General features: G+C 37.2%; 1 long non-coding RNA gene across 1 annotated transcript in view; it reads right to left on the reverse strand.

Annotated features, from left to right (window-relative positions):
- The window catches only part of LOC125116835 (uncharacterized), a 417,115-nt gene that overhangs the window by 224,302 nt on the left and 176,974 nt on the right, over positions 1-15,839 (reverse strand). The gene's annotated exons all lie outside the window — the stretch shown is intronic.

The raw sequence follows: 15,839 nt of genomic DNA on the forward strand, positions 1-15,839 counted from the left end.
TAGTTGTGGATTCATTTCTCATTATATATCTTTAATATAGGTTTGAAAGCAGGGATTAAGAGGCAGTTCCACAAACCCTCAGGATAAATATTTTTGTTCTAAGAATTAAAATTCCTGAATAGCACAATTATTTACACTAATTTAAAATCACCTAACACTTTATGCATGGTGGCTAATAACTATGTCTTTTCTGCTGACGCTGCTTTCATACATGTGATTTGCACGTCAGACAAGGCTTGTTTTCCTCTTCTGTGAATGGAAAATGACGGAGGGTATCTATGGCCTCTTAGCAAGCCAATGCAGTATACTTGTGAACTTTTTTTTTTTTTTTTTGGCAGCACTGTGGCATATGGAACTCCTGGGCCAGGACGGAATCAGAACTGCAGCTATGACCCACACCATAGCTGTGGCAATGCCAGATCGTTTAACCCCCTGCACTCTGCACCAAACCTGGGATTGAGGATTGAATCCATGCCTCTACAGGACCCAAGCTGCTGCTGTTGGAATCTTAACCTACTGAGCCACAGCAGGAACTTCACATGCTTGTGAACTTCCATATTATTTAAAAAAATTTTTTTTTCCTTTACAGTAATGCACCTGAGGCATATGTAAGTTCCCAGGACTAGGGTCATTTCAGATCTGCATCTTTGACCTATGCTACAGCTTATGGCAACGCTGGATCCTTAACCTACTGAGGGAGACCAGGGATCGAACTCACATCCTCATGGACATCCTGTTGGATTTTTAACCCACTGACTCATGACAGGAATTCCAGCAGACCAGCACTGCCAGCCCCCTAGAAGAGCCCCACAGCCCAGTAACACCAGACCAAGCTCTGTCCAGCAGCGTGAAATCTGCTTCCATCGCAAGGCAGACCTCCCAGTCCTATCTGCCCTCAGGGAAGTCCTCCTTTGTTTCAGAGAGACTCTGTCAGCCCCGCCCACCCCCAAGAAAACCCACGCTGCCTCAAAGAAGACGACCAACAAAGCCAGCCCCCAGGAAACATTCTACAGCAGTGCCAAGGCAAACCCTGCCTAGCCATGGGGAGTACAACTCCACCAAGAATAAGAAAACAACAAGAAAGATGAAGAAGCTGAGAAACCACCCCTAGTTAAACCAACAGGAGATCTCACCTAAAGCAATCAACAATGAAACAGACCTCCACAGTCTGACAGACTTGGAGTTCAAAAGGGAAATAGTGAAAATACTGAAGGAATTAAGAGAAGATATGAACAGTAATGCGGATGCCCTCAGAAAGGAACTAGAAAATATAAAGAGTAGCCAAGAAAAACTAGAAACTGAGCTAAGGGCAGTAAAAATCAGAATGAATAATACAGAAGAACGAATCAGTGATGTGGAAGATAGAATAATGGAAATCACCCAAACAGGACAGCAGACAGAAAAACAAATGAAAAAAACATGAAAGCAGTATAAGAGACCTAAGGGATAATATAAAGCAGACCAATCTATGCATAATAGGAATTCCAGAAGGAGTAGAAAAGGATAAGGGGATGGAAAATATATTTGAAGAAATTATCACTGGAAACTTCCCAAATCTAAAGGACACTGATTTCAAGATACAGGAAGCACAGAGGGCACCAAACAAGTTGAACCCAAATAGACCCACACCAAGACACAATATAATAAAAATGGCAAAAGTTAATGATAAAGAGAGGATCCTAAAAGCAGCAAGAGAAAAGCAAAATGTTACCTACAGGGGAATCCCCATAAGGTTATCAGCTGATTTCTCTACAGAAACTCTACAAGCCTGGAGGGAATGGCAATAGATATTTAAAGTGCTAAAAGGAAAAAAATATGCAACATAGAATACTCTATCCAGCAAGAATATCATTTAAAATATAAGGGGATATGAAAATTTTTTCCAACAAATGAAAGCTAAAAGAATACAGCAATACAAAACCCAGGCTAAAAGAAATATTGAAAGGGCTTCTCTAAACCAAAAAGAAAGGACTGAGGAAGCCACAATCAGGGAGCAGTCACTCAGATAAGCCAGCATACAGATTAATCATGAACATGTTTAAAACAAAATTAAATTAAAAAGAAAAAAAAGAGTCATCAAAATCATAAAATGTGGGAAAGGGATGTGAGGAAATAAATTCTTTTTTTTAAATTTTTTTCTTTTCTTTCTTTTTCTTTTTTCTTTTTCTTTTTTTTTTTTGTCTGTTTCTCTTCTTAATTTTAGCATAGTAATGAAGTGTTAGAACCTACGGGACCATCAGGCTAAAACACATAATTATAGGAAGGGGTTAGCATTCTTTAAAAACAGGGCAAACACAAATCAAAACCAAACATTGCATTTGCAAAAAATGAAAAGAAAAACACTCAAGCAGAAAATAATTGGAGACCATCCAACCAAATAAAGAAAGGAAGAATCGAGAATCATAGAATCAACTGGAACATGAGGTTTAAAATGGCAATAAATAATCATCTATCAATTATCACCTTAAATGTCAATGGACTGAATGCTCCAATCAAAAGACACAATGTGGCTGAGTGAAATAAAAAAGCAAAAACCTTCAATCTGCTGCCTATAAGAAACCCACCTTAGGACAAAGGACACATATAGATTGAAAGCGAAGGGATGGGAAAAAATATTTCATGCCAACAGACATGACAGGAAAGCAGGAGTGAAATTCATAGCGATGCAGGCCTTTCTCAAAAAAGAAAAAAGATTTACAACTTAACCCACCACCTAAATGAATTAGAAAAAGAACAAAAAAGACCTAAAGTCAGCTGAAGGAAGGAAATTGTAAAGATCAAATCAATAAAATAGAGATTAAAAAACAATAGAAAAAATTAATAAAACTAAGAGCTAGTTCTTCGAAAAGGTAAACAAAATTGACAAACCCCTGGCTAGACTTACTAAGAAGAGGAGAGAAAGAACCCAAAAAAACAAATTAAGAAATGAAAAAGGAGAAATCACAACGGATTCTGCAGAAATACAAAATACTATGAACAACTATATGCCAACAAATTTGACAATCTGCAAGAAATGGACAATTTTCTAGAATCTTACAGCCTGCCAAAACTGAATCAAGAAGAAACAGACCAAATGAACAGACCAATCACTAGAAATGAAATTGAAGAGGTCCTAAAATCACTCCCTACAAATAAAAGTCCAGGACCAGATGGCTTCACAGGCGAATTCTATCAAACATATAAAGAGGATCTGGTGCCCATTCTCCTCAAACTTTTTCAAAAGGTTGAAGAAGAAGGAATACTCCCAAAGACATTCTATGATGCCACCATCACCCTCATTCCAAAACCAGACAGAGATACCACCAAAAAAGAAAACTATCGGCCAATATCTTTGATGAATATAGACACAAAAATTCTCAACAAAATTTTAGCCAACCGAATCCACAACATATCAAAAAGATCATACACCATGACCAGGTAGGGTTCATCCCAGGTTCACAAGGATGGTTCAACATACGCAAATCAATCAGCATCATACACCACATTAACAAAAGAAAAGTAAAAAATCATACAATCATCTCAATAGACACAGAAAAAGCATTTGACAAAGTCCAACATCCATTCAGGATCAAGACCCTCGCCAAAGTGGGTATAGAGGGAACATTCCTGAATATAATCAAAGCCATTTATGACAAACCCACAGCAAATATAATCCTCAATGGAGAAAAACTGAAAGCCTTCTCCCTCAAATCTGGAACAAGACAGGGATGCCCACTCTCACCACTGCTCTTCAACATCGTTTTGGAAGTCCTAGCCACAGCAATGAGACAAACAAAAGAAATAAAAGGCATCCATATAGGAAGAGAAGAGATCAAACTGTCACTGTATGCAGATGGCATGATATTATACATAGAAGACCCTAAGGACTCAACCCCAAAACTACTTGAACTGATTAATAAATTCAGCAAAGTAGCAGGATATAAGATTAACATTCAGAAGTCAGTGGCATTTCTGTCTACCAGCAATGAAATATTAGAAAAGGAATACAAAAATACGATACCTTTTAAAATTGCACCTCACAAAATCAAATACCTCGGAATACACCTGACCAAGGAGGGAAAGGACCTATATGCCCAGAACTATAAAACTTTAATCAAAGAAATCAAAGAAGATGTAAAGAAATGGAAAGATATTCCATGTTCCTGGATTGGGAAAATCAATATCGTAAAAATGGCCATACTTCCCAAAGCAATCTACAGATTCAATGCAATCCCTATCAAATTTCCCAGGACATTTTTCACAGAACTAGAACAAACAATCCAAACATTTATATGGAACCACAAAAGACCCAGAATCGCCAAAGCAATCCTGAGGAACAAAAACCAAGCAGGGGGCATAGCTCTCCCAGACTTCAAGCAATATTACAAAGCCACAGTCATCAAGACAGTGTGGTACTGGTATCAAAACAGACAGACAGACAGACCAATGGAATAGAAGAGAGAACCCGGAAATAAACCCTGACACCTATGGTCAATTAATCTTTGACAAGGGAGGTAAGAACATCAAATGGGAAAAAGAAAGTCTATTCAGCAAGCATTGCTGGGAAACCTTCACAGCTGCATGCAAAGCAATGAAACTAGAACACACCCTCACACCATGCACAAAAATAAACTCAAAATGGCTGAAAGACTTAAATATACGACAGGACACCATCAAACTCCTAGAAGAGAACAGAGGCAAAACACTCTCTGACATCAACATCATGAATATTTTCTCAGGTCAGTCTCCCAAAGCAATAGAAATTAGAGCAAAAATAAACCCATGGGACCTCATCAAACTGAAAAGCTTTTGCACAGCAAAGGAAACCCAAAAGAAAACAAAAAGACAACTAACAGAATGGGAGAACATAGTTTCAAATGATGCAACCGACAAGGGCTTAATCTCTAGAATATATAAACAACTTATACAACTCAACAGCAAAAAAGCCAACCACCCAATGGAAAAATGGGCAAAAGACCTGAATAGACTGTTCTCCAAGGAAGATATACAGATGGCCAGCAAACATATGAAAAAATGCTCAACATCGCTGATTATAAGAGAAATGCAAATCAAAACTACCATGAGATACCACCTCACACCAGTCAGAATGGCCATCATTAATAAATCCACAAATAACAAGTGCTGGAGGGGCTGTGGAGAAAAGGGAACCCTCTTGCACTGTTGGTGGGAATGTAAACTGGTATTGCCACTATGGAGAACAGTTTGGATGTACCTTAGAAATCTATACATAGAACTTCCATATGACCCTGCAATCCCACTCTACTTAAAAGAGACACGTGCATCCGCATGTTCATTGCAGCTCTATTCACAATAACCAAGACATGGAAACAACCTAAATGTCCATCAACAGATGGTTGGATTCGGAAGATGTGGTATATATACACAATGGAATACTACTCAGCCATAAAAAAGAATGACATAATACCATTTATAGTGACACGGGTGGAACTAGAGACTCTCATATTGAGTGAAATAAGTCAGAAAGAGAAAGATAAATGCCATATGATATCACTTATATCTAGAATCTAATATATGACACAAATGAACATTTCCACCGAAAAAAAAATCATGGGCCTGGAGAATAAACTTGTGGCTGCCTGGGGGGAGATGGAAGGAGTGGGAAGGATCAGGAGCTTGGGGTTATTAGATACAACTTAAATGGATTTACAATGAGATTCTGCTGAGTAGCATTGAGAACTATGTCTAGATACTTACATTGCAACAGAACGAAGGGTGGGAAAAAAAATGTATACATGTAAGTGTATCTTGGCTCCCATGCTATACAGTGGAAAAATAAATAAATAAATTATAAAATAAATAAATAAATAAAAAAGAACCTAATGCTATTCTCATAACCAAATTAATCATAATATGCATTCCTTATTTTGACAACTATATCAAACTCCTTCAACCCATAATTTGAAAACTTTTATGCAACAGTGCAATATTTCATACTTTTGGGTCTTTGCATCTATATAGCTATATGGAATATATATACATCTACTTTAAATTTACATTTGAAAAATAAAATTCACTAAAGACTTGCTAGAATCCAATTGCTCTTTAGGCATCCAAGATATTAAACTTATTTCCACAAGCCTTGATCCATTTGTAACATTATTAGTGAATTTCAAAATTCCATCCTGTGGGAGAATTCTTCCCGATGAGAAGTTGGAGTTGACTAAAGTCAATACGAGTTGGGTATGACTAAATGGTGTCAGTCTTTGGTCTAAGATAAGATCCCTTCTATTTTCTCTTCATCCAAAGAAGTATCTTCCCTGCTTTAAACTCAAGGCAGAGTGCTGGATACTGATGAGGCAAGTATTCATCTATCCTAAGTGATTAATGCTTGGACAACTCACTTAGATTTTAAACAGTTTGTATTTCCATAGGATCAGTTAGTCTGTCAAAACTGGTAACAGGAGTTCCCGTCGAGGCGCAGTGGTTAGCGAATCCAACTAGGAACCATGAGGTTGAGGGTTCGGTCCCTGGCCTTGCTCAGTGGGTTAAGGATCCAGCCGTGAGCTGTGGTGTAGGTTGCAGATGCGGCTCGGATCCTGCGTTGCTGTGGCTCTGGCGTAGGCCGGGGGCTACAGCTCTGATTTGACCCCTAGCCTGGGAACCTCCATATGCCGCAGGAGTGGCCCAAAGAAATAGCAAAAAGACAAAAAAAACAAAAACAAAAACAAAACAAAACACTGGTAACAGTATCCTTTCCAGAGAGGGAACAAACCAGATCCTGACCATTTGCCTTATTGTGGTGTGACTTGTTGTATATTCAGTACTACATCAACTTCATTTTATGATGTGTGTGTTTTGAAGCTGCTGACAGAAAAAAGGGACAGAACTGAGTATCACTGAGAAAGTATAGGAAACAACAATAAATGGAGTCATTACCATTTCCTGAAAGGTAAAAGTGGATTTTAGGTTCATTCAGTATATATGGAAAGGCATATTTACACACTCATTGACATTGTGGAATTTAAAAATTGTTATTTAACAGAAAAATCTCTGAAATTTTCTACATAATCTATATTTTCTACTGAGAAATACAGATAGAGGGCTCTGAATAAAACATTGCTGTTAAAAATAGCCAAGAGATAGAAACGCCCAGAAAAATTAAATTGCATTCGTTTCCTGTAAGTAAGCTGAGCAGGTGTACTACTGATGTTTGGGAAATGGATGGGGAATAAGAACAGAGAGAATACATGTAGTCAGCTCAAATGCAGAATTTTTCTTCCCCATCTTCTCTTTTCCTTGGTGTCCCTGAAGTAATGCAGGACCCTACTGAATGCCCACCTATATACCCTCCAGAACACTAAACAAGATTTCTTCCAGCCATTCCCCACTATATCTCAAATGTACTCTATTACCAAGGTATGATTTCTCAACCTAGTAAGTTTTGGATTTATCTTTGTATTTACATTAAGTAGCACACCCTAGGTTCATAATTTTTTTTGTTTTACTTTGTTTTGTTTAATTCATAACTACATAAAAGTAATCCCTCATCTCTCCCTTAAAAAATAAAATAAATCAGGGAGTGGGATGGATTGGGAATTTGGGGTTAATAGATGCAAATTACTGCATCTGGAATGGATAAGCAATGAGATCCTTTTGCATAGCACTGGGAACTATGTCTAGTCACTTATGATGGATCATGATAATGTGAAAAAAAGAATGTATACATGTGTATACATTGCTGTACAGTAGAAAAATAACACTGTAAACCAGCTGTAATGGAAAAAATAAAAATCATTATAAATGAAAAATAAAATAAATCAGACATAGCTTTCTAAATGAAGATAGTTCATTACTGCAAAGGTTGTTTCTCCTTGGGAACTAAAATAATACCACTTCTATTCTGGGCTTTCAAACAGATTAGTGATTCTTAATGAGTGTTCCTAAGTATCAGCATCACCTGGGGACTTGTTAAAAACAGAAATTTTCACCCAAGACCTACCAGATCAGAAACTATGGGGCTGGAATCAGCAATCTATATTTTACCAAGGCTTCTAGGTAACAATGATGCATTCTAATGTTTGAAAACACTTGCCTGATGGGTTTGACAATTAAACCTGAGCAGATGTCTTGGATAAGGAAGAAGCACATGCATGTTATATAATTCATGTTTCAAATCTTTTCTAGTTCACTCCCCCAGGCACCTTTGCTTCTCATTGTTCTGCAATGTGATGCTCAGTACTAGTGGTCAGCATTACCAGGAGTGTTAGAGGTATGCTGTTAAAGTGGGAGCACTTAGGAAAACACTGAAGTGTTTCCTACACCTGTGAGGTAAAGTTGAAAGCAAATTTCTATAAAATGTGTTCCACAGAATGGCAATTATTCAGGATATGAAAAAATACATATATGTGTGTGTGTGTGTGTCTGTGTTTCCATGGCCAGTTAGGTTTGCAAAACTCTGAATTAAATAGTGTTTCCTTTAGAACACATCAGAACTTCCCCTTCTGCAGGGCCTGGAATCTGAGCACTGGTAAGGTGCTTTTTATGAACTGTGGGCAACCAGTCCTTGCTTTAGAGCTGCACTGACAGCTTTTTTTAGGTACCTGGGAAGTTCTCCTGCTCCCAACTTTCTGTGGAAGCTGTCTCTCAGCCTTGCTGCCCCATGATTGGCAGGGCTGCTGGGACTTAAAGCAGACCTCACTCTATAAAGGTAGGTGCTTCCTCTGTGACACTCTTCTAGGTAGAATTCCCTGTCTTCCTTCGCAGAAAGCCCAGCGTATCCACAGGAGTTTTTCTAGGATATCATTCTTGCCCCTATTTTGGACAAAGTAACCCTTCCCCCCCGCCGGAATCCAATGAAACCTGTAGTAAATTGCTGGAGATAGTGGAATGGTACTTTAGACCTCATCCTCTTCTGAAATGCATTCTTCCACACTAGGTCATATGCTGGTTTCTCCTTGCTCCAGACTAATGAGGATGCCTTATCTGCCTCTCTTTCACTCAGGGTTAAACACAGCAGTGAATTTTCTTTTCTTCAGAAAATCTTGAACCTTCCTAAATTCATTTATATACATTTATTTAAAGAAAATGTTGCAATTAAATATTCTCTTTAGTATAGTAAAACAATATCCATCTTTACTTTTATCCATAACTAGTATTTTTTTTCATCTTTTTAGGGACACAACCATGGCATATGGAAGATCCCAGGCTAGGGGTCAAATTGAAGCTACAGCTGCCAGCCTACACTACTGCTCACAGCAATGCCAGATCCTCAACCCACTAAGAGAGGCCAAGGATCGATCCAGCATCCTCATGCATACTAGCGGGTTTGTTACTGCTGAGTCACAACAGGAACTCCCATAACTAGTATTTTTAATGTTTACTACACCATAAAGAAAAAAACAATAAGGAATAACCACAATTTAAACACCTTATATCAAACTGGAAACACATGAGAACACAAGTCAGATAAAATTATAGTATATTTAAGCATGGACTTCTTATATACTATATCAATAAATTATGATTTTTAGGAATAAATGACTAAGTCTTGAAACAAAGGGTAACTGCAGGACAATTCACCTTAGAATACATTCTGAGGCACATGTAAACAATTCTGTGAATTGAAAATTTGGTTTTCTTCTCTTATATTTCCTTTTACCTTCTTATCCCTTTAAGAGTACCTTTTGGCATTCCCTTAACATGCTTTTCTGCAGGAAAAATTTTTACTTTGTCCCTTCTCTATTTTAAAATGTCATTTACCAATGGAGTTCCTATGGTGGTGCAGTGGTAATGAACCTGACTAGTATCCATGAGGATGCGGGGATCCCTGGCCTTGCTCAGTGAGTTAAGGATCCAGCATTGTCATGAGCTGTGATGTTGGTCGCAGATGAGGCTTAGATCTTGCATTGCTGTGGTTATGATGTAGGCCGGCAGCAGCAGCTGCAATTTGATCCCTTGCCTGAGAACTTCCATATGCCCTAGGTGCAGCCCTAAAAAGACAAAAAATCAAAAATCATTTACCGACATCTTGTGAGGAATGCTGGACTCTACATGACATAGTTCCAATCTACCCAACCAACCTAATTTTTCACCTCTTTTCCTATGCATAAACCCTACTCTCCATCATATAGAGTGACTAACTCTTCCCAAAACACATGCTGCCTTTTTGTACCTCCATGCTCTCTCTTGAATAAACCTCTTGCCTTCTCTGATAAATGACTGTGACTCCAACATCTGAAATTTTACTCTCTGTGAAGATTTCCTGATCTTTCCAAACATAATTAACAATCATTTCCCCAAATTCCATAATATTGTGATCTGAATTGATACACTGTACTTCACATGGTGCTGTTTATTATTTTGTAAAATGTCCTCCTCCACTACATTATGATCTCACTGAGATAAAAAATACATATTTTATTCACATTTGACTCTGCAATACCCAAAAAGTGATCTACCTAGAGGTCTCATTAAATATTTTTAAACTACTTCTATCTATACCCATTCTTCCCCAATTTTCTATTTGAGAAATAGTATCTAAAATATGTTAAGGATGGAATTCCCATTGTGGTTCAGCAGGTTAAGAACCCGACACAGTGTCTGGGAGGATGCAGGGTTCGATCCCTGGCCTTGCTCAGTGGGTTAAGGATATAGCATTGCCACAAGCTACAGCATATGTTGCAGATGAGGCTCAGGTCTGGTGTTGCTGTGGCTGTGGTATAGTCCACAGCTGTAGTTCTGATTCCACCCCTAGCCCCAAAATTTCCATATGTCACAGGCACAGCTGTAAAAAGAAAAACAATATATATTAAGGAGCAATGTGACCCTAACCCATCAACAACCTCTCACCAAAAGATCTCCTTGGAGATTTCACCTCAGGTTCATTCTGTTCTATCCACTCCATTCCTTCCTCTTCTCCCATTCACATCTAATATAACCTAGACCTACTAAGGTCTCAGCTTCTCTGAAAAAACATTTCCATTTTCTCAGACTTAGCTTCTCTATTACCTTTCAAAACTGCAATTATCTCAATGTATAGTGCTTGTTTGAAGAAATCTAAAGAAAATCTGAAGTTTTTCTTCTCCATGGCACCACACAGGTATTTTAATGGTGGCATTTTTGAGATGTTGTCATTTAGTTATTGTCAAATTAATTTAGTCATTCTGTTGCTCAGAATTTTTACCTGGACAAGAAGAGAGGCCCATGGTGACACTTAAAGGAATGTGAATGAATTATTTGGATTGAGCACCCTGGAAACAGCAGTAAGTAGAAGCTTGCTAATCTGTACTCACGGAAACCCGAATAAAGAAATTTAGTGTCTTCAGAAATCAGGTCAAATTCAAAAAACAGGTAAATTTGGCATTAGGAGACAAATAGTATGGTGACTTGAGCAAAAGGGATAAAAAAGACAGTACTGCTGTTTATTTATTTATTTATTTTTGGCTGTGTCTGTGGCATGTGGAAGATCCCTGCCCAGGAACTAAAGCAGTGCCACAGCTGTGATCCAGCCCTCTGCAGTGACAATGCAGGATCCTTAACCTGCTGCATCACAAGAGAACTCCAAGATTACCCTTATTTAAAAACCAAGTAATTCACTGATTTCCATTAACATCAGAACTAACAATCACTTAAAATTCAAAGATTATAAAAGATCACAACAATTAATTACTATCCTTTCAAATGTTAAATATTTCATGAAGTTTGGAAGAATAGAAGCCTGAGGTCAGAAGGAATTACTAGTCAAATACTTCACAAGAAATATGGTTTTATTGAATTCTTAACCTTCAGTAGGTTCAAAAGTACTAGACTGAGAGTTCCAGTCGTGGCGCAATGGTTAACGAATCCGACTAGGAACCATGAGGTTGCGGGTTCGGTCCCTGCCCTTGCTCAGTGGGTTAACGATCCGGCGTTGCCGTGAGCTGTGGTGGAGGTTGCAGACGCGGCTCGGATCCCAAGTTGCTGTGGCTCTGGCGTAGGCCGGTGGCTGCAGCTCCGATTCAACCCCTAGCCTGGGAACCTCCATATGCCGCAGGAGCGGCCCAAGAAATAGCAAAAAAAAAAAAAAAAGTACTAGACTGTTCCCATAAGAAGCTACTACCTCTACCTCTTTGGCTTTACATTTCCGGCTGTTTTCCTATGCCCTCTTCCCTTTTACTACTTCAATGCTGCTCTTAGTGGGAAATTTTCTCTCAATGAAAATGTTACTATTTTAAATGTCCTCTGTAACAGTGATCATGATAAAGCTTTAAACAGATCTCGAATCAAGCTATTTATTTAACTTCTCCCTTTAAATTTATTGAAATAGTATTGTTCGCTACTCATTTAGTTGATGGACCTTCATTTTATTTTAATTAACCTTCAGGGACTTTGATTCAGGTCAAAACTTTATTTCGTTTACACAAATTCTTTCCATTGTTGTTTTAATGGATATATCGAGAATTTATCTAGTAGCTGCTAGTTTTTGAAGCTGTTTTTATCCTCTACTATTCTGGATTCACTTGAAATGGTAGGATTCTTCCCACCTTACTCCAACCATTTTCCCTTTAAAAACTATCATGTCTGTGTAGAATCTTTGGAATTGGTCTCTGGACATGAGTCCACCTTTTCCCCATATTGCTGGCTTTTCAGACTAAAGAAATTTTGCTTTGTACTAACACTTGCCTCTTGAATTACTGGCTTATGAGCAGTGAGCAGCTGAACAAGGGTTTGGTAACAGTTGAGGAAACTATTTCTGTTACATGATGTGCAGATCCAATCACTCCTAAAATTAATATTCAATTTCAATTCCTTTTCTCCATTTGCTGAAACCCTCCACATATTTTTGTAATGATTTATTCCTCATATCTTTAATGAACAAAAATAAAATTGTCCTTGAGTGACTCTGAGAATGAAAAATAATCATTTAGGGATACCTTCCATCTTTAAGATGATGCTAGTAGTGAATAGTGAAAACAAAGTAAAAAAAAATTGGCAGGGGGGAGATAGGGAGATATTTATTTTTATTTTTTAAGATTTTCATTTTTTATAGTTGATTTATAGTTCTGTCAACTTCTGGGGTACAGCAAAGTGACTCAATCATACATATACATTCTTTTTCTCACTTTATCCTCCATTGTGTTCCATCAAAAGTGACTAGTTCCCTGTGTTAAACAGCAGGATCTCATTGCTTATCCACTCCAAGTGCAATAGTTTGCATCTACTAACCCCAGACTCCCAATCCATCCCACTTTGACCCTGACAACCACAAGTCTGTTCTCTGAGTCCATGAGCTTGTTTCTTTTTGTAGGTAGTTATATTTGCACCACACATTAGATTCCCAGTATAAGGGATATCATATGGTATTTGTCTTTCTCTTTTTGACTTACTTCACTTAGTATCAGAGTCTCTAGTTCCATCCGTGTTGCTGCAAATGGCATTATTTTATTCTTTTTAATGGCTGAGTAGTATTGCATTGTGTATATATACCACAATTTCTTAACCCATTCATCAGTCAATGGACATTTAGGTTGTTTCCATGTCTTGGCTATTGTGAATAGTGCTACAATAACACAGGGGTGCATATATCTTTTTCAATGAAAGTTTTGTCTGGATATATGCCATCAAAATATACACCATATCTCAAAAGTCAACACCTTTTCAAAGTTTATAGAGTATTAAACCTCCAACCACATTTACTACTTGTGAAAATAATATTTTATTGTTTTATAAAAGCCTTGAGTTTAATTTCAAACAGTTCTACATTTAGGAAAAATAATGTGATCACTAAAATTACTTTTTATTTCCTAACTTTTTATCTCTCTAGTGTTTATACAGGATTTATGTGATTTCACTTAGTATTGTGTGTGTGTGTGTGTGTGTGTGTGAAATGAATTGAGTTTAAGGGCCATTTAGCCCTTATTTGTAATCCTTCACTTAGCCCACCACTTTTCAGTAACTGCTCAGTTAGCTTCCACCACAACAACTACTCTCAGATAATAATTGCAGCAATCATTCATATTACATCATTATGTGCCCAGAGTATATTTTGCTCTACATATATTAACTTATTTAATACTCTAGACTACAATGGGTAATGGGTACTTTCATCATTCTCATTTTATAGATGAGGAAAGTAAGGAACAGAGATTTTAAGTAATTTCTATCTTAAAATTAATCAATGTTTTACTTCCTTTTCTGTCATAGGCAGACTATTTATTGTAAATGGGCAAAAAAAATTCTCTCAAATACCACTGTCATTAGATTCAGCTGGGATAACACAAACATGTCATATTTGATGCTTGTGACTGTAGTTCTCCTGATATCAGACTTTGTTTACATGGGTAATAAGAAAGAATTTGAAAAAAAACTTAAAATTAAATCAATAATATTTTATAACCAAAAGCTAAAAAATTAATAATCATCAGAAAATGTGTTATATAATTTTGTTAAATCTCTGTCAATGATACACAGAAGCTTTGAGGTTTACTTTTCAGAATTTATTTTTAGAATTTTCTTTCTTCTATTTCTCAATAAAGATGCCTTTGAATATAACTCCTTAGGAGGTCATTTCTTTCCATAGTCTGTGCTTTGAGTATTCTACTATCTTAAGAAGTTTAAACAGCAAAATATAACCTTTCATCACAGTAACAATCACATTCCTCCTTTACTTAAATACATCATCTCCATCTTGTGAGTTTTTGCCATGGCTAACATCGGAGAATTTCTCTATTGCTCTCACATGATATTTTAAGTTTTTCATTCTTAATACTTCTTCCACTACCAAGTTCTTGACCTACTTCTCTAAGGAACTCAGAAAACCTCTGGTGCTAATAACTTTGTCATTTGTTTGTGAGTTCTATAGCTCTCATAATAATACAGCTAACTAAGGCTGACAAGAACTGAGTACAAGAAGACAATAAACAGAGCTGAACAGATTCAATTCTGACATATACATGGCTAACAACAAGCTCCCCCTACACCAAACAAAAGGTTGTAAGCAAGTACTTCCTTTCATTTCAACCCAGCAAATACTTATGAGCATCTTCCATGTGTTAAAATAAGTATTAAATTTGGATATTGGAAAAGTAAACATATCAGAAAGAAGCATTCAATTCTGTTCTAACACTTTCTTAAAAAACTATACACTTTTATGAAGCTGTTTTTTATATATAAAGGTAAATTTTATCATGGAACTATGAAAGTTAAAGTAAATGTAAACTGGTACAGCCACTATGGAGAACAGTTTGGACATACCTTAGAAATCTATACATAGAACTTCCATATGACCCTGCAATCCCACTCTTGGGCATCTATCCAGACAAAACTCTACTTAAAAGAGACACATGCACCCGCATGTTCATTGCAGCACTATTCACAATAGCCAGGACATGGAAACAACCCAAATGTCCTTCAACAGATGATTGGATTCAGAAGATGTGGTATATATACACAATGGAATACTACTCAGCCATAAAAACGAATGACATAATGCCATTTATAGCGACACGGGTGGAACTAGAGACTCTCATATTGAGTGAAATAAGTCAGAAAGAGAAAGATAAATGCCATATGATATCACTTATAACTGGAATGTAATATCCAACACAAATGAACATCTCCTCAGAAAAGAAAATCATGGACTTGGAGAAAAGACTTGTGGCTGCCTGATGGGAGAGGGAGGGAGTGGGAGGGATCGGGAGCTTGGGCTTATCAGACACAACTTAGAATAGATTTACAAGGAGATCCTGCTGAGCAGCATTGAGAACTTTGTCTAGATACTTATGTTGCAACAGAACAAAGGGTGGGGAAAAAAAAATGTAATTGTAATGTATACATGTAAGGATAACTTGATCCCCTTGCTGTACAGTGGGAAAATAAAAAAAAAAAAATTACACCTATTC

Source organism: Phacochoerus africanus, chromosome 15 (genome assembly GCF_016906955.1).
Source record: "Phacochoerus africanus isolate WHEZ1 chromosome 15, ROS_Pafr_v1, whole genome shotgun sequence".
Classification (NCBI taxonomy): domain Eukaryota; kingdom Metazoa; phylum Chordata; class Mammalia; order Artiodactyla; family Suidae; genus Phacochoerus; species Phacochoerus africanus.